We start from the raw sequence: 27,087 nt of genomic DNA on the forward strand, positions 1-27,087 counted from the left end.
TCTCTCTCTGTCTTTCTCTGCTCCCTCTGTATCTGTCAGTCTCTCTCTCTGTCTTCCTCTGTTCTGTCTGTATCTGTCAGTCTCTCTGTCCTTCTCCGCTCCCTCTGTATCTGTCAGTCTCTCTCTCTGTCTTTCTCTGCTCCCTCTGTATCTGTCAGTCTCTCTCTGTCTTTCTCTGTTCCGTCTGTATCTGTCAGTCTCTCTGTCTTTCTCTGCTCCCTTTGTATCTGTCAGTCTCTCTGTCTTTCTCTGCTCCCTCTGTATCTGTCAGTCTCTCTCTGTCTTTCTCTGTTCCGTCTGTATCTGTCAGTCTCTCTGTCTTTCTCTGCTCCCTTTGTATCTGTCAGTCTCTCTCTCTGTTTTTCTCCGCGCCCTCTGTATCTGTCAGTCTCTCTCTCTGTCTTTCTCTGTTCCGTCTGTATCTGTCAGTCTCTCTGCCTTTCTCTGCTCCCTCTGTATCTGTCAGTCTCTCTCTGACTTTTTCTGCCATTTCTATCACTCTCATCCCTAGTTTTCCCTTTTGATCTATCCCTCTCTCTCTCTCTCTCTCTCTCTCTCCCTCTCTCTGTCTCTTACTCTCTCTCTCTCCCTCTCTTTCCCTGGGTTATCAGAAGTAATAACTCTCTGTCTCTCGCTTTCTTTCTGTCTCTGCTTTCTCTTCTATTGCTCCCGTCTCTCTCTCTCTCCCTCTCTCTCTCTCTCTCTCTCTCTCTCTCTCTCTCTCGCTCTCTCTCTCTCAAATTCAAATTCAAGCTGCTTTATTGGCATGAAAAATATTGCGTCAATATTGCCAAAGCAACTGTCACGTTCTGACCATAGTTCTTGTGTGTTTTGCTTGTTTTAGTGTTGGTCAGGACGTGAGCTGGGTGGGTATTCTATGTTGTGTGTCTAGTTTGTCTGTTTCTATGTTTGGCCTAATATGGTTCTCAATCAGAGGCAGGTGTTTTGTGTTGTCTCTGATTGGGAATCATATATAGGTGGCTTGTTTTGTGTTGGGGTTTGTGGGTGGTTGTTTCCTGTCTCTGTGTTTTCTCTGCACCAGCTAGGACTGTATCGGTTTGCCACATTTTGTTATTTTTGTATTGTTGTAGTGTTCACAGTTTGTATTATTAAATATATTGAGCACCAACTACGCTGCGTCTTGGTCCGATCCCTGCTACACTGCCGTTACAGCAACAATGTATACAATATACATTGTAATCAAATATTAAAGAATAACAAATAATAATATAAAATGGTAGTAAAGAATTTCAATAAAAAAATGAAATAAATTATAACAATAAAATGGTAACAGTCAACAGTAGAAATATAAAAAGCTAAACATGGAAAATATAACTAACTAACTGTCATCTTCACCATTACATCAGTATTACAACTACCATCATCATTACTACTAATACTACCACCATCACTAAACTGCTATCACTACCATCATCATTATTACTACTACTACCATAACCATCACTAAACTGCTATCACTACCATCATCATTACTACTACTACTTCCACCACCATCACTAAACTACTATCACTACCATCATCATTACTACTAATACTACAACCATCACTAAACTGCTATCATTACCATCATCATTATTACTACTACTACCATCACCATTACTAAACTACTATCACTATCATCATCATTACTACTACTACCACCACCATCACTAAACTGCTATCACTACCATCATCATTACTACTAATACCATCACTAAACTGCTATCACTACCATCATCATTACTACTAATACCATCACCATCACTAAACTGCTATCACTACCATCATCATTACTACTACTACTACCATCACCATCACTAAACTGCTATCACTACCATCATCATTATTACTACTACCAATACCATCACTAAACTGTTATCACTACCATCATCATTACTACTACCATCACCATCACTAAACTACTATCACTACCATCATCATTATTACTACTACCACCACCATCACTAAACTACTATCACTACCATCATCATTATTATTACTACCATCACCATCACTAAACTACTATCACTACCATCATCATTATTACCACTACCACCACCATCACTAAACTGCTATCACTACCATCATCATTACTACTACTACCACCACCACCAACACTAAACTGCTATCACTACCATCATCATTATTACTACTACTACCATCACCATCACTAAACTGCTATCACTACCATCATCATTACTACCATCACCATCACTAAACTGCTATCACTACCATCATCATCATCACTACTACCACCACCAACACTAAACTGCTATTACTACCATCATCATTATTACTGCCATCACCATCACTAAACTACTATCACTACCATCATCATTACTACTAATACTACCATCACTAAACTGCTATCACTACCATCATCATTACTACTACTACTATCATCACTAAACTGCTATCACTACCATCACTAAACTGTTATCACTACCATCATCATTACTACTACTAATCACCATCACTAAACTGCTATCACTACCATCATCATTACTGCTACTACTAACATCACCATCACTAAACTACTATCACTACCATCATCATTATTACCACTACCACCACCATCACTAAACTGCTATCACTACCATCATCATTACTACTACTACCACCACCACCAACACTAAACTGCTATCACTACCATCATCATTATTACTACTACTACCATCACCATCACTAAACTGCTATCACTACCATCATCATTACTACCATCACCATCACTAAACTGCTATCACTACCATCATCATCATCACTACTACCACCACCAACACTAAACTGCTATTACTACCATCATCATTATTACTGCCATCACCATCACTAAACTACTATCACTACCATCATCATTACTACTAATACTACCATCACTAAACTGCTATCACTACCATCATCATTACTACTACTACTATCATCACTAAACTGCTATCACTACCATCACTAAACTGTTATCACTACCATCATCATTACTACTACTAATCACCATCACTAAACTGCTATCACTACCATCATCATTACTGCTACTACTAACATCACCATCACTAAACTGCTATCACTACCATCATCATTATTACTACTACCACCACCATCACTAAACTGTTATCACTACCATCATCATTACTACTACTACCACCACCATCACTAAACTGCTATTACTACCATCATCATTACCTCTACTACTACCACCATCACTAAACTGTTATCACTACCATCATCATCATCACTACTACCACCACCAACACTAAACTGCTATCACTACCATCATCATTATTACTACTACCATCACCATCACTAAAGTGCTATCACTACCATCATCATTACTACTACTACTACCATCACCATCACTAAACTGCTATCACTACCATCATCATTACTACTACTACCACCACCATCACTAAACTGCTATCACTACCATCATCATTACTACCACCACCATCACTAAACTGCTATCACTACCATCATCATTACTACTACTACTTCCACCACCATCACTAAACTGCTATCACTACCATCATCATTACTACCACCACCATCACTAAACTGCTATCACTACCATCATCGTTAATACTACTACCACCACCATCACTAAACTGCTATCACTACCATCATCATTACTACTACTACCACAGCCATCACTAAACTGCTATCACTACCATCATCATTACTACTACTACTAACATCACCATCACTAAACTGCTATCACTACCATCATCATTATTACTACTACCACCACCATCACTAAACTGTTATCACTACCATCATCATTACTACTACTACCACCACCATCACTAAACTGCTATCACTACCATCATCATTACCTCTACTACTACCACCATCAATAAACTGTTATCACTACCATCATCATCATCACTACTACCACCACCAACACTAAACTGCTATCACTACCATCATCATTATTACTACTACCATCACCATCACTAAACTGCTATCACTACCATCATTACTACTACTACTACCACCATCACCATCACTAAACTGCTATCACTACCATCATTACTACTACTACTACCACCACCACCAACACTAAACTGCTATCACTACCATCATCATTATTACTACTACTACCATCACCATCACTAAACTGCTATCACTACCATCATCATTATTGCTACTAATACTACCACCATCACTAAACTGCTATCACTACCATCATCATTACTACTACCACCATCACCATCACTAAACTGCTATCACTACCATCATCATTACTACTATCACCATCACTAAACTGCTATCACTACCATCATCATTACTACTACTACTACCATCACCAATACTAAACTGCTATCAATACCATCATCATTACTACTACTACTACCACCACCATCACTAAACTGCTATCACTACCATCATCATTACTACCACCACCATCACTAAACTGCTATGACTACCATCATCATTACTACTACTACCACTACCATCACTAAACTGCTATCACTACCATCATCATTACTACCACCTTCATCACTAAACTGCTATCACTACCATCATCGTTAATACTACTACCACCACCATCACTAAACTGCTATCAATACCATCATCATTACTACTACTACTACCACCACCATCACTAAACTGCTATCACTACCATCATCATTACTACTACTACTACCATCACCAACACTAAACTGCTATCGCTACCATCATCATTACTACTACTACCATCACCATCACTAAACAGCTATCACTACCATCATCATTACTACTACTACTACCATCACCAACACTAAACTGCTATCACTACCATCATCATCATTACTACTACTACTTCCACCACCATCACTAAACTGCTATCACTACCATCATCATTATTACCAATACCACCGCCATCACTAAACTGCTATCACTACCATCATCATTACTACTACCACCACCATCACTAAACTGCTATTACTACCATCATCATTACTACTACTACCACCACCATCACTAAACTGCTATCACTACCATCATCATTACTACTACTACTACAAGCACCATCACTAAACTACTATCACTACCATCATCATTATTACTACTACTACCACCACCATCACTAAACTGCTATCACTACCATCATCATTATTACTTAGACCAGCACCATCACTAAACCGCTATCACTACCATCATCATTACTACTACTACAATCACCATCAATAAACTACTATCACTACCATCATCATTACTACTACTACCATCACCATCACTAAACTGCTATCACTACCATCATCATTACTACTACCATCACCATCACTAAACTACTATCACTACCATCATCATTACTACTACTACCATCACCATCACTAAACTACTATCACTACCATCATCATTACTACTACCATCACCATCACAAAACTACTATCACTACCATCATCATTACTACTACTACCATCACCATCACTAAACTACTATCACTACCATCATCATTACTACTACTACCATCACCATCACTAAACTACTATCACTACCATCATCATTACTACTACTACCATCACCATCACTAAACTGCTATCACTACCATCATCATTACTACCACCACCATCACTAAACTGCTATCACTACCATCATCATTATTACTACTACTACCATCACTATCACTAAACTGCTATCACTACCATCATTACTACTACTACTACCATCACCATCACTAAACTGCTATCACTACCATCATCATTACTACTACTACTACCATCACCATCACTAAACTACTATCACTACCATCATCATTACTACTACTACCACTGCCATCACTAAACTGCTATCACTACCATCATCATTACTACTACCACCACCATCACTAAACTGCTATTACTACCATCATCATTACTACTACTACCACCACCATCACTAAACTGCTATCACTACCATCATCATTACTACTACTACTACTACCACCACCACCACTAAACTGTTATCACTACCATCATCATTACTACTACTACTACCATCACCATCACTAAACTGCTATCACTACCATCATCATTACTACTACTACCACAGCCATCACTAAACTGCTATCACTACCATCATCATTACTACTACTACTACCATCACCATCACTAAGCTGCTATCACTACCATCATCATTACTACTACTACCACAGCCATCACTAAACTGCTATCACTACCATCATCATTACTACTACTACTACCATCACCATCACTAAACTGCTATCACTACCATCATCATTACTACTACTAATACCACCACCATCACTAAACTGCTATCACTACCATCATCATTACTACTACTACCACAGCCATCACTAAACTGCTATCACTACCATCATCATTACTACTACTACTACCATCACCATCACTAAACTGCTATCACTACCATCATCATTACTACTACTAATACCACCACCATCACTAAACTGCTATCACTACCATCATCATTACTACTACCACCATCACCATCACTAAACTGCTATCACTACCATCATCATTACTACCACCACCATCACTAAACTGCTATGACTACCATCATCATTACTACTACTACCACCACCATCACTAAACAGCTATCACTACCATCATCATTACTACTACTACTACCATCACCAACACTAAACTGCTATCACTACCATCATCATTACTACTACCACCATCACTAAACTGCTATCATTACCATCATCATTACTACTAATACTACCACCATCACTAAACTGCTATCACTACCATCATCATCATTACTACTACTACTTCCACCACCATCACTAAACTGCTATCACTACCATCATCATTACTACTACTACTTCCACCACCATCACTAAACTGCTATCACTACCATCATCATTATTACTACTACTATCATCACCATCACTAAACTGCTATCACTACCATCATCATTACTACTACTACCACCACCATCACTAAACTGTTATCACTACCATCATCATTACTACTACTACCATCACCATCACTAAACTGTTATCACTACCATCATCATTACTACTACTACCATCACCATCACTAAACTGTTATCACTACCATCATCATTACTACTACTACCACCACCATCACTAAACTGCTATCACTACCATCACCCCTACTACCCATACCACTGCTATTTGGAATGATAATCACAACAATAATAATAGTACTAACAATTATTCTAATTATAACTAAGTTACTGTTTACTATGCAGATGTTATTATTCAATGTCCCTCAGGCTATGGCAGGCAAATACATATTTAGCTGCAAGAGGAGCCATTGTTCCTTCACCTGTGAGTATTTTTTTGTGTATCCACTTGGTTTAATAAGTTAAAATGTGGAATAAATGTAGTCATTTCTGTGAATAATGAATCTCTTGGTGAGGAATATTTATCACAGTAAAGGAGAAACTGCATTTCTGTTTCTACCGCCCCTGTTGTGCGGTGACCACACACACACAAATTGAGTCTCTCTCTCTCTCTCTCTCTCTCTCTCTCTCTCTCTCTCTCTCTCTCTCTCTCTCTCTCTCTCTCTCTCTCTCTCTCGCTCGCTCGCTCGCTCGCTCGCTCTCTCTTTCTTTCCCTGGATTATCAGAATTAACAGCTTTCACAGTCTCTCTCTCTCTCTCTCTATCTCTCTCTCTCTCTCTCTCTCTCTCAATTAAATTACATTTAAGGGCATTATTGGCATGGGAAACATATGTTAACATTGCCAAAGCAAGTGAAGTAGATCATTAACAAATGTGAAGTAAACAACATTTCAAATGTCATATTATGTCTATATACAGTGTTGTAATGATGTGCAAATAGTTAAAGTAAAAAAGGGAAAATAAATAAACATAAATATGGATTGTATTTACAATGGAATTTGTTCTTCACTGGTTGCCCTTTTCTTGTGGCAACAGGTCACACATCTTGCTGCTGTGATGGCACACTGTGGTATTTCACCCAGTAGATTTGGGATTTTATCAAAATTGGGTTTGTTTTCGAATTCTTTGTGGATCTGTGTGATCTGAGGGAAATATGTGTCTCTAATATGGTCATACATTTGGCAGGAGGTTAGGAAGTGCAGCTCAGTTCACACCTCATTTTATGGGCAGTGTGCACATAGCCTGTCTTCTCTTGAGAGCCAGGTCTGCCTACGGCTATGAGGGCACAAGGCGAGACCCAGATGCAGACACGGGAGGCAGATGTTTTGAGTCTCTGATATTTATAATAATCCAAAAGGTAGGCAAGAGAATGGTCGTTGACAGGCAAAATATCAAAACCAGGTCAGAGTCCAGGAGGTACAGAGTGATAGGTGATGGCTTTGTTATGGAAGGTTTGGTAATCGCTTCTTTTTAGGTGGTTGTAGAATTTAATGGCTCTTTTCTGGATTTTGATAATTAGCGAATATCGGCCTAAATCTGCTCTGCATGATTTATTTAGTGTTTTACGTTGTGCACAGAGGATATTTTTGTTAAATTCTGCATGCAGATTCTTAATCTGGGTTTTGTCCCATTTTGTGAATTCTTGGATGGTGAGCGGACCCCAGACTTCACAACCATAAAGGGCAATGGGTTCTATAAATGATTCAAGTATTTTAAGCCAGATCCTAATTGGTATGTCAAATTTTATGTTCCTTTTGATGACATAGAAGGCCCTTCTTGCCTTGTTTCTCAGATCATTCACAGCTTTGTGGAAGTTATCTGTGGCGCTGATGTTTAGGCCGAGGTATGTATAGTTTTTTGTTTAGTCTAGGTGTATGTATGTCTATGGTTGCCTAGATTGGTTCTCAATTAGAGACAGCTGTCTATCGTTGTCTCTGATTGGGAGCCATATTTAGGCAGCCATAGTCATTAGGTAGTTTGTGGGTGATTGTCTATGTCTGTGTAAATTGCTTGTGTCTGCACTTATTGTTTGTATAGCTCCACGGTCGTTGTTTTGTTTAGTGTGTAAAGTGTTCGTTTCGTTTTGTCTTCGTCTTTACATTTACCTTTAAGTCATTTAGCAGACGCTCTTATCCAGAGCGACTTACAAATTGGTGCATTCACCTTATGATATCCAGTGGAACAACCACTTTACAATAGTGCATCTAAATCTTTTAAGGGGGGGGGGGGTAGAAGGATTACTTTATCCTATCCTAGGTATTCCTTAAAGAGGTGGGGTTTCAGGTGTCTCCGGAAGGTGGTGATTGACTACGCTGACCTGGCGTCGTGAGGGAGTTTGTTCCACCATTGGGGTGCCAGAGCAGCGAACAGTTTTGACTGGGCTGAGCGGGAACTGTACTTCCTCAGATTTAGGGAAGCGAGCAGGCCAGAGGTGGAGGAACGCAGTACCCTTGTTTGGGTCTATCTCTCTCTCTCTCTCTCTCTCAATTAAATTACATTTAAGGGCATTATTGGCATGGGAAACATATGTTAACATTGCCAAAGCAAGTGAAGTAGATCATTAACAAATGTGAAGTAAACAACATTTCAAATGTCATATTATGCCTATATACAGTGTTGTAATGATGTGCAAATAGTTAAAGTAAAAAAGGGAAAATAAATAAACATAAATATGGATTGTATTTACAATGGAATTTGTTCTTCACTGGTTGCCCTTTTCTTGTGGCAACAGGTCACACATCTTGCTGCTGTGATGGCACACTGTGGTATTTCACCATGTAGATTTGGGAGTTTATCAAAATTGGGTTTGTTTTCGAATTCTTTGTGGATCTGTGTAATCTGAGTGAAATATGTGTCTCTAATATGGTCATACATTTGGCAGGAGGTTAGGAAGTGCAGCTCAGTTCACACCTCATTTTGTGGGCAGTGTGCACATAGGGCCTGATCAGAGCCTGAAGGTACGGAGGTGCCATTCCCTCACAGCTCCGTAGGCAAGCACCATGGTCTTGTAGCGGATGCCAGCTTCAACTGGAAGCCAGTGGAGAGAGCGGAGGAGCGGGGTGACGTGAGAGAACTTGGGAAGGTTGAACACCAGACGGGCTGCGGCGTTCTGGATGAGTTGTAGGGGTTTAATGGCACAGGCAGGGAGCCCAGCCAACAGCGAGTTGCAGTAATCCAGACGGGAGATGGCAAGTGCCTGGATTAGGACCTGCGCCGCTTCCTGTGTGAAGCAGGGTCGTACTCTGCGAATGTTGTAGAGCATGAACCTACAGGAACGGGTCACCGCCTTGATGTTAGTTGAGAACGACAGGGTGTTGTCCAGGATCACGCCAAGGTTCTTAGCACTCTGGGAGGAGGACACAATGAAGTTGTCAACCGTGATGGCGAGATCATGGAACGGGCAGTCCTTCCCCGGGAGGAAGAGCAGCTCCGTCTTGCCGAGGTTCAGCTTGAGGTGGTGATCCGTCATCCACACTGATATGTCTGCCAGACATGCAGAGATGCGATTGTCCACCTGGTTATCAGAAGGGGGAAAGGAGAAGATTAATTGTGTGTCGTCTGCATAGCAATGATAAGAGAGACCATGTGAGGATATGACAGAGCCAAGTGACTTGGTGTATAGCGAGAATAGGAGAGGGCCCGTGGTGCGGAGACAGATTCTCGCCACGCCACCTGGTAGGAGCGACCTGTCAGGTAGGATGCAATCCAAGCGTGGGCCGCGCCTGAGATGCCCAACTCGGAGAGGGTGGAGAGGAGGATCTGATGGTTCACAGTATCAAAGGCAGCCGATAGGTCTAGAAGGATGAGAGCAGAGGAGAGAGAGTTAGCTTTAGCAGTGCGGAGCGCCTCCGTGACACAGAGAAGAGCAGTCTCAGTTGAATGACTAGTCTTGAAACCTGACTGATTTGGATCAAGAAGGCCATTCTGAGTGAGATAGCAGGAGAGCTGGCCAAGGACGGCACGTTCAAGAGTTTTGGAGAGAAAAGAAAGAAGGGATACTGGTCTGTAGTTGTTGACATCGGAGGGATCGAGTGTAGGTTTTTTCAAAAGGGGTGCAACTCTCGCTCTCTTGAAGACGGAAGGGACGTAGCCAGCGGTCAAGGATGAGTTGATGAGCGAGGTGAGGTAAGGGAGAAGGTCTCCGGAAATGGTCTGGAGAAGAGAGGAGGGGATAGGGTCAAGCGGGCAGGTTGTTGGGCGGCCGGCCGTCACAAGACGCGAGATTTCATCTGGAGAGAGAGGGGAGAAAGAGGTCAAAGCACAGGGTAGGGCAGTGTGAGCAGAACCAGCGGTGTCGTTTGACTTAGCAAACGAGGATCGGATGTCGTCGACCTTCTTTTCAAAATGGTTGACGAAGTCGTCCGCAGAGAGGGAGGAGGGGGAGAGGGGGAGGAGGATTCAGGAGGGAGGAGAAGGTGGCAAAGAGCTTCCTAGGGTTAGAGGCAGATGCTTGGAATTTAGAGTGGTAGAAAGTGGCTTTAGCAGCAGAGACAGAAGAGGAAAATGTAGAGAGGAGGGAGTGAAAGGATGCCAGGTCCGCAGGGAGGCGAGCTTTCCTCCATTTCCGCTCGGCTGCCCGGAGTCCTGTTCTGTGAGCTCGCAATGAGTCGTCGAGCCACGGAGCAGGAGGGGAGGACCGAGCCGGCCTGGAGGATAGGGGACATAGAGAGTCAAAGGATGCAGAAAGGGAGGAGAGGAGGGTTGAGGACGCAGAATCAGGAGATAGGTTGGAGAAGGTTTGAGCAGAGGGAAGAGATGATAGGATGGAAGAGGAGAGAGTAGCGGGGTAGAGAGAGTGAAGGTTGGGACGGTGCGATACCATCCGAGTAGGGGCAGAGTGGGAAGTGTTGGATGAGAGCGAGAGGGAAAAGGATACAAGGTAGTGGTCGGAGACTTGGAGGGGAGTTGCAATGAGATTAGTGGAAGAACAGCATCTAGTAAAGATGAGGTCAAGCGTATTGCATGCCTTTCGAGTAGGGGGGGAAGGTGAGAGGGGGAGGTCAAAAGAGGAGAGGAGTGGAAAGAAGGAGGCAGAGAGGAATGAGTCAAAGGTAGACGTGGGGAGGTTAAAGTCACCCAGAACTGTGAGAGGTGAGCCATCCTCAGGAAAGGAACTTATCAAGGCGTCAAGCTCATTGATGAACTCTCCAAGGGAACCTGGAGGGCGATAAATGATAAGGATGTTAAGCTTGAAAGGGCTGGTAACTGTGACAGCATGGAATTCAAAGGAGGCGATAGACAGATGGGTAAGGGGAGAAAGAGAGAATGAACACTTGGGAGAGATGAGGATCCCGGTGCCACCACCCCGCTGACCAGAAGCTCTCGGGGTGTGCGAGAACACGTGGGCAGACGAGGAGAGAGCAGTAGGAGTAGCAGTGTTATCTGTGGTAATCCATGTTTCCGTCAGTGCCAAGAAGTCAAGGGACTGGAAAGAAGCATAGGCTGAGATGAACTCTGCCTTGTTGGCCGCAGATCGGCAGTTCCAGAGGCTGCCGGAGACCTGGAACTCCACGTGGGTCGTGCACGCTGGGACCACCAGGTTAGAGTGGCAGCGGCCACGCGGTGTGAAGCGTTTGTATGGTCTGTGCAGAGAGGAGAGAACAGGGATAGACAGACACATAGTTGACAGGTTACAGAAGAGGCTACGCTAATGCAAAGGAGATTGGAATGACAAGTGAACTACACGTCTCGAATGTTCAGAAAGTTAAGCTTACGTTGCAAGAATCTTATTGACTAAAATGATTAAAATGATACAGTACTGCTGGCTGGTGAAGTAGGCTAGCTAGCAGTGGCTGCGTTGTTGACTTTGTTTGAAAGTGTAGCTGGCTAGGTAACCTCGATAACTGGCTAGGTAACCTCGATAACCTCGATAATTACTCTAAACTACACAATTATCTTAGATACAAAGACAGCAAAGACAACTTCTTCAAATAAAGAAGATGTATTGCTATCACGCTGCGCCTTGGTCCTCCTCTCTTCCACGTTAAGACGATCGTGACAGTCTGACAGGTTCTGTGCAGAAGATCTAGGTGCTGCTGTAAGCCCTTCTTGGTTGGGGACAGAAGCACCAGATCATCAGTAAACAATAGACATTTGACTTCAGATTCTAGTAGGTTGAGGCCGGGTGCTGCAGACTGTTCTAGTGCCCTCGCCAATTCATTGATATATATGTATATGTTAAAGTAAGCTTTAACATATATATATGTTAAAGTCTCACCCCTCGGCCCTGTGGAAAGAAATGTGCGTGTTTTTTGCCAATTTTAACCGCACACTTGTTGTTTGTGTACATGGATTTTATAATGTTGTATGTTTTTCCCCCAACACCACTTTCCATCAATTTGTATAGCAGACCCTCATGCCAAATTGAGTCAAAGGCTTTTTTTAAATCAACTTCTCTCTCTCGCTCTTTAGGTCTCTCTTATGTTACCATAACTGAAAATGGACAGAATAATGGGACTATTTTGTACTTTCCTGTCTATGCCATTCAACCGTTTGAGGGATTTCCAGAGCCTTTTCCTCTACTGTGTATCATTGGTTCCCCGTTAAGGCTGAACTAAGTGTCATAGCTACTGCCATAGAGATTGTAGCCTACAGATGTAGGATCTTAATTTGATCTCTCTTTTTCTGCTGAGAATGTTCCTGCAGAGCAGGAAATGCAAACTTGTATTGTATTTCAGTTTTAAACTTTATAAAACTTTTTGTCATTATGAAATGTCATACTTGATTTGCCATAACAAAAAATGTATCAACCCCTATAAAAATGTCCATTCATTATAATCCACATAATAATGATAATTTCCTGTTGCTGCAGGTTTATTTTCCTCAAATTAAGATCCTATATCTGTATAGGATATATGTCATATATGTGTATGTGCTATATGTGCTCATACGCATGTGCTCATGCGTTACTGCTACAGGGACAGCTGTGGATTCAGCTGTTTTGTGGCCTTTTAGGGGCTTGATTTAGTTGGCAAGCGGTTGGCATTGGGATTCTACTGTCATCGTGTTTGCCTTTATTTGCCCACCTGTTTGTTTTCTTCAGATTCACTGATGGCTAGGCTAGATCAAATTACATGTGTATTGAGTTTTTTTAAAGTCCAAAAAGTATCAGTAGTCTGCATTGCAGTGTATCAGTCTGCAGTGTATCAGTCTGCAGTGCATCAGTCTGCAGTGTATCAGTCTGCAGTGCATCAGTCTGCAGTGCATCAGTCTGCAGTGCATCAGTCTGCAGTGCATCAGTCTGCAGTGCATCAGTCTGCAGTGCATCAGTCTGCAGTGTATCAGTCTGCAGTGCATCAGTCTGCAGTGTATCAGTAGTAGAAAGTGACACAACAACTGATTGTTTGAACACACACTCCCCCTGCTTACCATCATTCAGGAGCTAAAAGTTTTGTGTTTTTTTGTGTCAGCTGGCCAGGCAGAGAATTGCGTGAAGATGTTTGTTAGCTGTGCAGACACAGTGTGACTTAGTCTGATGATTGCCTGTAGGGGGAAATTATAACTAATTATCCTCAGCTAGCTAGCGCTAATGCTTATTCATTTAGCCATTAGATTAGATTTTGCTAAAAAACACAATCAGTGCAGTGCCAAGTGATACAGCGACAAAATGAGAAGACATTAATCATGTCTTCTTCTTTATGAGTTACTGTGTGTATGTTGATCAACTCTATGCCTATTGAACAAAAACCCATCATTAAGAAACAATGGTTATGTCAACAGCCGGCAGCTACGGCAACAGCCAGCCCAAAACTCTCTGATAATGGCTTCATCTGATAAACGCTAAACTAGCCTCGCTGACAAGCTCTCTCCCCCCTTCCTCCCCCTCCTCACCCCTCCTTTCCTGTCCCTATCCTCCACAGTAGCCAAACACGTCTGATTTCCAGTAATGATCTGCATCATTTAAATAAATGAAGCGTAAAAATGGACGCGAGACGTTTTGATTCTGGAACCATCAAGGGAACAAATAAGCAAACTAATGCAACACGGGAGGTCACATCTCTGTGTCAAACCCACCCTGAAGGTGGTTCTGAGGCCAGGGCCTGTATCCGCAAAGCGTCTCAGAGTAGGAGTGCTGATCTAGGGTCTGTCCATATAATATCTGTCAAATGTATTCATAAAGCCCTTCGTACATCAGCAGATGTCACAACGTGCTGTACAGAAACCCAGCCTAAAACCCCAAACAGCAAGCAATGCAGATGTAGAAACATGGTGGCTAGGAAAAACTCCCTAGAAAGGCAGGAACCTAGGAAGAAACCTAGAGAGGAACTAGGCTCTGAGGGGTGGCCAGTCCTCTTCTGGCTGTGCCGGGTGGAGAATATAAGTACATGGCCATTAAGGCCCGATTGTTCTTCAAAATGTTCAAATTTCATAGATGACCAGCAGGGTCGAAATAATAATCACAGTGGCTGTAGAGGGTGCAAGAGGTCAGCACCTCAGGAGTAAATGTCAGTTGGCTTTTCATAGCTGAACATGGGGGGGGTCGAAACAGCGTGTCCAGAACAAGATAGAACGTCCGGTGAACAGGTCAGGGTTCCATAGCTGCAGGCAGAACAGCAGAAACTGGATCAGCAGCACTAATTAATAATATTCTGGATCCTGGCTGGCTGGCTCTGGCTGATCCTGGCTGGCTGGCTCTGGCGGATCCTGGCTGGCTGGCGGATCCTGGCTGGCTGGCGGATCCTGGCTGGCTGGCGGATCCTGGCTGGACGGCTCTGGCGGGTCCTGGCTGGACGGCTCTGGCGGGTCCTGGCTGGACGGCTCTGGCTGGTCCTGGCTGGACGGCTCTGGCTGGTCCTGGCTGGACGGCTCTGGCTGGTCCTGGCTGGACGGCTCTGGCTGGTCCTGGCTGGACGGCTCTGGCTGGTCCTGGCTGGACGGCTCTGGCTGGTCCTGGCTGGACGGCTCTGGCTGGTCCTGTCTGGCGGAAGGCTCTGGCTGATCCTGTCTGGCGGAAGGCTCTGGCTGATCCTGTCTGGCGGAAGGCTCTAGCGGCTCCTGTCTGGCGGACGGCTCTAGTGGCTCCTGTCTGGCAGACGGCTCTGAAGGCTCAGGACAGACGGGCGGCTTTGAAGCCTCAGTACAGACGGGCGGCTTTGAAGCCTCGGGACAGACAGACAGCGCTGGGCAGGCAGACAGTTCAGACAGCGCTGGGCAGGCAGACAGTTCAGACAGCGCTGGGCAGGCAGGCAGTTCAGACAGCGCTGGGCAGGCAGGCAGTTCAGACAGCGCTGGGCAGGCAAGCAGTTCAGACACTGGCTGCGCTGGAGAGGAGGAAGGCTCTGACAGCGCTGGACAGGTGGGAGCAACTGGAGAGAGAAGACGGAGAGACAGCCTGGTGCGGGGAGCTGCCACCGGAGGGCTGGTACGTGGAGGTGGCACCGGAAAAACCGGACCGTGAAGGAGGACACGCGCTCTTGAGCACCGAGCCTCCCCAACCCTACCAGGTTGAATGGTCCCCGTAGCCCTGCCAGTGCGGCGAGGTGGAATAGCCCGCACTGGGCTATGCTGGCGAACTGGGGACACCATCTGTAAGGCTGGTGCCATGTACGCCGGCCCGAGGAGACGTACTGGAGGCCAGATATGTTGGGCGCCCTGACCAACTAAAAAAATACAAGAAAAAGGAAAAACAGGTCAGGAACGTGACGTCTGTGTCCGAGATGGAAGGAGAGCGGAATAAAGGGACAGGTGCAAACAAAATATAGAGGCAATATAGAAAATGGAAAGAGAGAGAAGGAAAGACGGTGGTGAGGTTTGACAGAAGGGAGTGAGAGAGACAGCTAGGAGGAATAATGACTGCACGACCCACAGACACAGAGAGGTAGAATAGATAGGTTTGATGGTATCACTGACACACTCAGACATGCAGTACTCTCACCTACACCATTAATCCTTCAGCACAGACTGTTACGCTGAGCTAAAGTGTTCTACTGAGCTACGCTGAGCTGAGGTGTATGTCGCGGGAAGCTACGGTGTGTGTCGTGTGTCCTGTGCCGTCGGCGGGGGTGATTTATCTGTGTGTGTGTGTGTGTGTGGGGGGGGGGGGGTGGAGAATGGAACATGGACATTACCTCACACACACATTCCTCCTCTCATCTCAACCTACAGGAAGATTTATCTGAGTCTAATGCCCCCTTCACAAACTGAACGTGAAAAAAATGTTCTGGTCATTCCCCTAATTTCGAGGAGCATTTGTAGCATTTCCTGTGTCTTTGCTCTGGTGGTTCTGATTGGATCTTCTATAGTGTTCTTGTTGTGACATTATGGGGCTGATTGATCCTATTAAAGATTCAGATGTCATTCACTCTGCTTCCATATTTATGGAGAAAGGGAAACTAACTGCACGCTGATGGTCAGAAGTACCATCTTTGTGGAGCTGGGAGACAGGAGCCTTGTATCTTTAAGTAAAGCGCCTGGAAAAGGTGAGGTTGAGCCAACTGGCAGAAGACGCATAGTAAGGAAGTGTAACGACTCTCGTTTGTAGAATGAAGAGTGGACCAAGACGCAGCGTGGTAGGCGTACATCGTCTTTTTATTGATGACACCAAAACAAAATAACAACGACAAAAAACGAAAGCGAACAGTTCTGTCAGGCACAGACACTAAACAGAAAACAAGATCCCACCAAACCCAAAAGGAAAATGACAACTTGTATATGATCCCCAATCAGAGACAACGATAGACAGCTGCCTCTGATTGGGAACCACACCCGAGTCACACCCTGACCTAACCAAACATAGAGAATAATAAGGATCTCTAAGGTCAGGGCGTGACAGGAAGGCTATCTTTCATCAAGCCAAACCTAGATGCCTAGAGTGACTCATTCACACTATCCTGCATCATCACTCCTATCCTCAACACTCCTATCCACAACACTCCTATCCTCATCACTCCTGTCCTCATCACTACTGTCCTCAACACTGCTATCCTCATCACTCCAATCCTCAAAACTCCTATCCTCATCACTCCTATCCTCATCACTGCTATCCTCATCACTGCTATCCTCATCACTGCTATCTCATCACTGCTATCCTCATCACTGCTATCCTCCACACTCCTATCCTCAACACTCCTATCCTCAACACTCCTGTCCTCAACACTCCTATCCTCATCACTGCTATCCTCATCACTGCTATCCTCATCACTCCTATCCTCATCACTGCTATCCTCTTCACTGCTATCCTCCACACTCCTATCCTCATCACTCCTATCCTCAACACTCCTGTCCTCATCACTACTGTCCTCAACACTCCTATCCTCATCATTCCTATCCTCATCACTCCTATCCTCATCACTGCTATCCTCATCAGTCCTATCCTCATCAGTCCTATCCTCATCAGTCCTATCCTCATCAGTCCTATCCTCAACACGCCTATCCTCATCACTCCTATCCTCATTGCTCATATCCTCAACACTGCTATCCTCATCACTGCTATCCTCATCACTCCTATCCTCATCACTCCTATCCTCATCACTGCTATCCTCATCGTTCCTATCCTCAACACTCCTATCCTCATCACTCCTATCCTCATTTCTGCTATCCTCATCATTCCTATCCTCAACACTCCTATCCCCAACACTCCTATCCTCATTTCTGCTATCCTCATCATTCCTATCCTCATCACTCCTATCCTCATTTCTGCTATCCTCATCATTCCTATTCTCAACACTCCTATCCTCAAAACTCCTATCCCCAACACTCCCTATCCCCAACACTCCTATCCTCATCATTCCTATCCTCAACACTCCTATTCTCAACATTCCTATCCCCAACACTCCTATCCCCAACACTCCTATCCTCATTACTCCGATTCAACTTTAATGGAATGTGACAGCTCCAGCAGCAGCAGTACAGGAAAAATCTTCTGATCAGGATTCAATGACTTCTCTCCTCCTGAATCTCTTTCCCCACTCAGTGAAGGCTTCAGTTTAGGCAAGAAGAGAATCAGTCAGCTGCACGCTTTAGTAAACAACAACCAAATTGTTTATCGTTGATCAATGCTACTTACTCCTCTGTATTCAGGTTGGTTGCTGGAGGGAGATGATTCACTAAGTTGCTGTGAGAAAGCAGAAAGTGGAATATAGATTGTTTTAGCTCCTTGGCTAGTTCCACTTGGCTTGGCAGGCAGTATTTTTTAAACGCTAACTGCTGGTTAAGCCCTTCTTCAGTGTGACAGTAGGTTTAAAGGGGCAATCAGCAGTTGCTATATCCATTCATTTTGTTATAAATGAATGAAATTAATGATATAAAGTACCAGTCAAAGGTTTGGACACACCTACTCATTCAAGGGGTTTTCTTTATTTTTACTATTTTCTACATTGCAGAATAATAGTGAAGACATCAAAACTATGAAATAACACATATGGAGATGAGATGATCATGGACTTCAGGAAACAGCAGAGGGAGCACCCCCCTATCCATGTCGACGGGACAGCAGTGTGGAGAAGGTGGAAGGTTTTAAGTTCCTCGGCATACACATCACTGACAAACTGAAATGGTCCACCCACACAGACAGTGTGGTGAAGAAGGCGCATCAGTACCTCTTCAACCTTAGGAGGCTGAAGAAATTTGGCTTGTCACCTAAAACCCTCACAAACTTTTACAGATGCACAATTGAGAGCATCCTGTCTGGCTGTATCACCGCCTGGTACGGCAACTGCACCGCCCACAACCGTAAGGCTCTCCAGAGGGTGGTGTGATCTGCACAACGCATCACTGGGGGCAAACTACCTGCCCTCCAGGACACCTACAGCACCCAATGTCACAGGAAGGCCAAAAAGATCATCAAGGACAACAACCACCCGAGCCATTGCCTGTTCACCTCGCTATCATCCAGAAGGCGAGGTCAGTACAGGTGCATCAAAGCAGGGACAGAGAGACTGAAAAACAGCTTCTATCTCAAGGCCATCAGACTGTTAAATAGCCATCATTAGCACAGTGAGGATGCTGCCTATATACACAGACTTTACTTATTGGCCACTTTAATAAATGAAACACTAGTCACTTTAATAATGTCACTTTAATAATGTTTACATATCTTGCATTACTCATCTCATATGTATATACTGTATTCTACACTATTTTACTGCATCTTAGTCTACAGTCATGGCCAAAGGTTTTGAGAATGACACAAATATTAATTTTCACAAAGTCTGCTGCCTTGTATGATGGCAATTAGCATATACTCCAGAATGTTATGAAGAGTGATCAGATGAATTGCAATAATTGCAAAGTCCCTCTTTGCCATGCAAATAAACTGAATCCCCCAAAAACATTTCCACTGCATTTCAGCCCTGCCACAAAAGGACCAGCTGACATCATGTCAGTGATTCTCTCGTTAACACAGGTGTGAGTGTTGACGAGGACAAGGCTGGAGATCACTCTGTCATGCGGATTGAGTTTGAATAATAGACTGGAAGCTTCAAAAGGAGGGTGGTGCTTGGAATCATTGTTCTTTCCTCTGTCAAACATGGTTACCTGCAAAGAAACACGTGCCGTGATCATTGCTTTGCACAAAAAGGGCTTCACAGGCAAGGATATTGCTGCCAGTAAGATTGCTCCTAAATCAACCATTTATCGGATCATCAAGAACTTCAAGGAGAGCGGTTCAATTGTTGTGAAGAAGGCTTCAGGCCGCCCAAGAAAGTCCAGCAAGCGCCAGGACCGTCTCCTAAAGTTGATTCAGCTGCGGTTTCGGGGCACCACCAGTACAGAGCTTGCTCTGGAATGGCAGCAGGCAGGTGTGAGTGCATCTGCATGCACAGTGAGGCGAAGACTTTTGGAGGATGGCCTGGTGTCAAGAAGGGCAGCAAAGAACCCACTTCTCTCTAGGAAAAACATCAGGAACAGACTGATATTCTGCAAAAGGTACAGGGATTGGACTGCTGAGGACTGTGGTAAAGTCATTTTCTCTGATGAATCCCCTTTCCGATTGTTTGGGGCATCCGGAAAAAAGCTTGTCCGGAGAAGACAAGGTGAGCGCTACCATCAGTCCTGTGTCATGCCAACAGCAAAGCACCCTGAGACCATTCATGTGTGGGGTTGCTTCTCAGCCAAGGGAGTGGGCTCACTCACAATTTTGCCTAAGAACACAGCCATGAATAAAGAATGGTACCGACACATCCTCCGAGAGCAACTTCTCCCAACCATCCAGGAACAGTTTGGTGATGAACAATGCCTTTTCCAGCATGATGGAGCACCTTGCCATAAGTCAAAAGTGATAACTAAGTGGCTCGGTGAACAAAACATTGATATTTGGATCCATGGCCAGGAAACTCCCCAGACCTTAATCCCATTGAGAACTTGTGGTCAATCCTCAAGAGGCGGGTGTACAAAACAAAAACCCACAAATTCTGACAAACTCCAAGCATTGATTATGCAAGAATGGGCTGCCATCAGTCAGGATGTGGCTCAGAAGTTAATTGACAGCATGCCATGGCGGATCAACACTGCAAATATTGACTCTTTGCATCAACTTCATGTAATTGTCAATAAAAGCCTTTGACACTTATGAAATGCTTGTAATTATACTTCAGTATTCCATAGTAACATCTGACAAAAATATCTAAAGACACTGAAGCAGCAAACTTTGTGGAAATTAATATTTGTGTCATTCTCAAAACTTTTGGCCACGACTGTATGCCGCTTTAACATTGCTCATCCACATATTTATATATTCTTAATTTCATTCCTTTACTTAGATTGTGTGTGTGTGTATTGGGTATATGTTGTGCAATTGTTAGATATTGCTGCACTGTTGGAACTAGAAGCACAAGTATTTCACTACACCCACAATAATATCTGCTAAACACGTGCAAGTGACCAATCAAATTTGATTTGATTTTGAATAGATATGGAATCATGTAGTAATCAAAAAAGCGTTAAACCAATCAACATATATCTTATATTTTAGATTCTTCAAAGTAGCCATCCTTTGCCTTGATGACAGCTTTGCACACTTTTGGCATTCTCTCAACTAGCTTCATGAGGTAGTCACCTGGAATTTCAATTAACAGGTGTGCCTTGTCCAAACTTTTGATTGGTACTGTATGTCCACATTGATTATTGAAGAATATAACTTAGAAATGCCCCATGAGTTTAGTTCAACTGTTGTACCCATAATAACCCAAAATATAAACTTGTTTTACTCCAATGTTTGTCAATAAAGTAAATGTAAACAAACTATATAGCATCAAAACATGGTTAAAACTACAATTTTGATATCATGGATGGTCAGTCCTTACATCCATAGCTATGTCTATGCATTTAGGAGTGGTTACATTTCTCCAGCCCCATCCTTTTATCTTTTTACCAAAACAGGAGTGGGAAGATGACTTGGTTATTGTTGCTACTGCTAATTGCAGCTTTAAAGCTTTCTGTGGCCACTCTGCTACCACCACAGCAAGGTTAGAGGAGAGGATGAAGCGAGAGATGGGGTGGGTGACAGGATATTAGATGGATGGAGGGTGGGAATGAGGTTGTTCCTCTAAGTTTGGGAACTGAGACATTCACTCACTGATTAGCAGTTGCTAAGCTCTCGGAGGTTTTATTGGTCATCCCTGCCAATGGACAGACATCTCTCTCTCTCATCTTCTTGTGCACTCTTTCTCTCACCTCCACCCTTTTATCATCCTGCTGTCACCCTGTTATCATCCTTTTATCACCTTGTTATCACCCTGTTATGATCCTGTTATCACTGTGTTATCATCACCCAGTTATCATCACCATGTTATCACTCTGTTATCATCACCCTCTTATCATCAACCTGTTTATCACCTTCTTATAATCAAACTGTTATCACACTGTTATCACCCTGTTATCAGCCTCTTATCGCCCTGTTACCATCCTGTTATCATCCCCATATTGTAAACCTGTTATCATCCTGTTATCACCCTCTTATCAGCACCCTGTTATCATCCTGTTATTACCATGTTATCATCATCCTGTTATCACCCAGTTACCACCCTGATACCAGCCTGTTATCACCCTGTTTTCATCCTGTTATCACCCTGTTTCCACTCAGTTACCACCCTGTTATCATCCTGTTATCACCCTGTTATAATCCTCTTATCACCACCCTCACACCACCCTCACATAATCATCCAGGGTCAATCTACTCTCCAATTTGTAGAAATAAAGTCATACAACACTTTTCTTTTGGCAAGGAATATATTTTAATTTCTCTCAAAGATGACCCACATTTAAATGCTAACCTCACAGCTCCAAAGTGGAGATCACTAGTGCATGTGGAGAGAGATGGAATAGGTCACTACTCAAAAAGTCATTTTTTAGTTTTTTTTTGGTGCGGTTCTGCCCGTGTCAGGTTGAGTTGTTTTGTAGAGCCTTTAGAAAATAAAGCCCAAACGAGCCTGTTGGTACAGCAGTGGGCTGTTGAGTGTGATATTGCGTGGATAAAGGATTTGTGTATGAGAGAGGTTGTAGAGGGCGAATTGGTCATGTTGTTTTCTGCAGCATTCGTAAGCTCTGCCTTCTGTCATTCATCAAAGTATGGAACGTGTAAAGTTCAAATAGAAAGATATTCCTAGAGAACTGTCTTGAAACAGAAAGGGTTCAAACTGAGTCTGACATTAAAACATGACAGTTAATCTGAGTTAGTCTGTGGGAACATAGGAATGAGGTGTCTTGTCTGTCCCCCTCTCGCTCTTTCCCCTATCTTTCTCTCTCTCTCTCTCTGTCCCCTTCTCTACCTTTCTTCTTCTACCCTCTCTCTCCCCTCTCCCTCATTCTCCCAATGTCAAGTGCTATCTGTTCTCCTGAACAGCAGCAGGCCATTCAGAGCTAAACACTAATCATTCTCCAATCTACAGCTCTGCTCAACACTACTGAGTCCTCTCCACAGCCAGCGCTATCTGAGTAGTTATGAATGGCTCAGATAGGGTAGGCCAAAGAGCCTGAGGGAGGGGTGTGTGGTTATGAATGGCTCAGATAGGGTAGGCCAAAGAGCCTGAGGGAGGGGTGTGTGGTTATGAATGGCTCAGATAGGGTAGGCCAAAGAGCCTGAGGGAGGGGTGTGTGGTTATGAATGGCTCAGATAGGGTAGGCCAAAGAGCCTGAGGGAGGGGTGTGTGGTTATGAATGGCTCAGATAAGGTAGGCCAAAGAGCCTGAGGGAGGGGTGTGTGGTTATGAATGGCTCAGATGGGGTAGCCCACAGAGCCTGAGGGAGGGGTGTGTGGTTATGAATGGCTCAGATGGGGTAGCCCACAGAGCCTGAGGGAGGGGTGTGTGGTTATGAATGGCTCAGATGGGGTAGCCCACAGAGCCTGAGGGAGGGGTGTTTTTGTGAGTTTGAGAGTTTGAGTGTCCTCTCTTCTTCCAGCATGTGTGAATGCATTAACCCTCTCTTAGGTCTTAACCAGGGCACCCCCAAACTCCTAATTACCTTGCTGAGCTAGCACTGAACAACCTACCTCTCTGTCTTTCTTAACTTCCTTCTTTCAAAGTTGTAACACAGCTTCTATTAGTGGGAGTTCTGTTCCACTACTCTGATGGAATACAGGTGAGTGATTGTTCCACTTCAACTGAAGGAGGAGAACAGCAATTTGTTCTTTTTGTTTTTAACAATTGGCCATTTTTTTACACTTTGCTGCTGTAGAATTCAATATCCTGTCAAGATGAAGGTAAGGTTATATGCAGGGAGAGAGGAGAGAAAGAGTGAGAGAGGAGAGAGGCTTGGAGATTGCTTTGTAAGCTTAAATGGTACCTCAGAAAATAGTGTTTTGTTTGTGGAAATTCGTGCTCTACTCTGCTCTGTTCTGTTGTCATTTGTGTTTGTGACTGGTTTTCCAGATTGGCTTTGAGTTTATGTTTACAAGCCTACCTCAGCACATTCAGCCATTATATAGGATAGAAATAAAGATACAGCCTACAGCAAGTTAAACCACACTGCTGAGAGAGCTACAGTTGAAGTCGGAAGTTTACATACACTTAGGTTGGAGTCATTAAAACTCAACCACTCCACTCCACTCAACCACTCCACAAATTTCTTGTTCACAAACTATAGTTTTGGCAAGTCGGTTAGGACATCTACTTTGTGCATGACACAAGTAATTTTTCCAACAATTGTTTACAGACAGATTATTTCACTTATAATTCACTGTATCACAATTCCAGTGGGTCAGAAGTTTACATATACTAAGTTGACTGTGCCTTTAAACAGCTTGGAAAATTCCAGAAAATGATGTCATGACTTTAGAAGCTTCTGATAGGCTAATTGACATCATTTGAGTCAGTTGGAGGTGTACCTGTGGATGTATTTCAAGGCCGACCTTCAAACTCAGTCACTTTGCTTGACATCATGGGAAAATCAAAAGAAATCAGCCAAGACCTCAGAAAAAAAAGTGTAGACCTCCACAAGTCTGGTTCATCCTTGGGAGCAATTTCCAAAAGCCTGAAGGTATCGCGTTCATCTGTACAAACAATAGTACGCAAGTATAAACACCATGGGACCACGCAGTCGTCATACCACTCAGGAAGGAGACGCGTTCTGTCTCCTAGAGATGAACGTATTTTGGTGCGAAAAGTGCAAATCAATCCCAGAACAACAGCGAAGAACCTTGTGAAGATGCTGGAGGAAACAGGTACAAAAGTATCTATATCCACAGTAAAACGAGTCCTATATCGACATAACCTGAAAGGCCGCTCAGCAAGAAAGAAGCCACTGCTCCAAAACAGCCATAAAAAAGCCAGACTATGGTTTGCAACTGCACATGGGGACAAAGATCATACCTTTTGGAGAAATGTCCTCTGGTCTGATGAAACAAAAATAGAACTGTTTGGCCATAATGACCATCATTATGTTTGGAGGGAAAGGGGGAGGCTTGCAAGCCGAAGAACACCATCCCAACCGTGAAGCACGGGGGTGGCAGCTTGCTTTGCTGCAGGATGGACTGGTGCACTTCCCAAAATAGATGGCATCATGAGGTAGGACAATTATGAAGCAACATCTCAAGACATCAGTCAAGATGTTAAAGCTTGGTCGCAAATGGGTCTTCCAAATGGACAATGACCCCAAGCATACTTCCAAAGTTGTGGCAAAATGGCTTAATCTACCGCTTCTCCCTCCCGGATCCGGGATCCTCCTCATCAAAAAAGCTGACTAGCTTAGCCTTGCGCCACAGGGATATCATATAATATAATTTCATGAAATCACAAGTCCAATACAGCAAATGAAAGATAAACATCTTGTGAATCCAGGCATCATTTCCGATTTTTAAAATGTTTTACAGCGAAAACACAGTATATATTTATATTAGCTCACCACAATAGCCAAACACACATCGCCATTTATTCACCGCCAACATAGCGTTCACAAAACCCACAAATAGAGATAAAATTAATCACTAACTTTTGAACAACTTCATCAGATGACAGTCTTATACCATCATGTTATCTTCTTATGGCTGCAAGGGGCAGCATTGAGTAACCTGGAAAGAGGTGGCCATTTCAAACGGCCTCCTACTCAATTCTTGCTCATACAATATGCATATAATCATTACTATTGGATAGAAAACACTCTCTAGTTTCTTAAACCGTTTGAATTATTTCTCTAAGTGAACCAGAACTCTTTCTGCAGCCCATTTCCTATACGGAAGTGAGATTTCCAAAAGCGAGGTCTTTTTTCAAGAGCTTGTCTATAAAAGGGCATGTCACTTGGGACTATAGAAACACGTCATACACCTTCCCTTGGGTGTCATGCGGAAGTGAGAGCAGAAATGACTTGATTATCTCGTTCTGGGATTGAATACATTCTCTTGGAGTGAGAGGTCCGCCATTATTTTTTTTTCCGAAGGTGCGAAGTTGGACCTGGAATTGCCTCCTGGTCGTTATAGGTGAATATGATCTCCGGCTTCGATTTTATTTGATACATGTCACAATATCATCCTAAAGTACGTTTTTTCAATATAGTTTAATTATATTATTGAAATTTATTCGGGACTTTAGACGTGATGCGTTGGAAGAATTTGTTCAAGAAGGAGAGGTTAGCGCCGCACGGCCAGTGTGCTTGCTAATTCAAGAGGGAAATAGTTCGTTCTGGATCCAAACAAAGACGGTTCTGGACAATGGACCCCTTTACAACATTCTGATGGAAGATCAACAAAGATAAGGACCCAATTTGGGATGCTATTTCATATATCTGTCGAACTGTGCTATCGCTACCGATTACTTGGAATCAATGCTGTTGTGTGTTAGCTATTGCAGTAAGCTAATATAACGATATATTGTGTTTTCGCTGTAAAACACTTAAAAAATCGGAAATATTGTC

Source organism: Salvelinus fontinalis, chromosome 21, assembly GCF_029448725.1.
Source record: "Salvelinus fontinalis isolate EN_2023a chromosome 21, ASM2944872v1, whole genome shotgun sequence".
Classification (NCBI taxonomy): Eukaryota; Metazoa; Chordata; class Actinopteri; order Salmoniformes; family Salmonidae; genus Salvelinus; species Salvelinus fontinalis.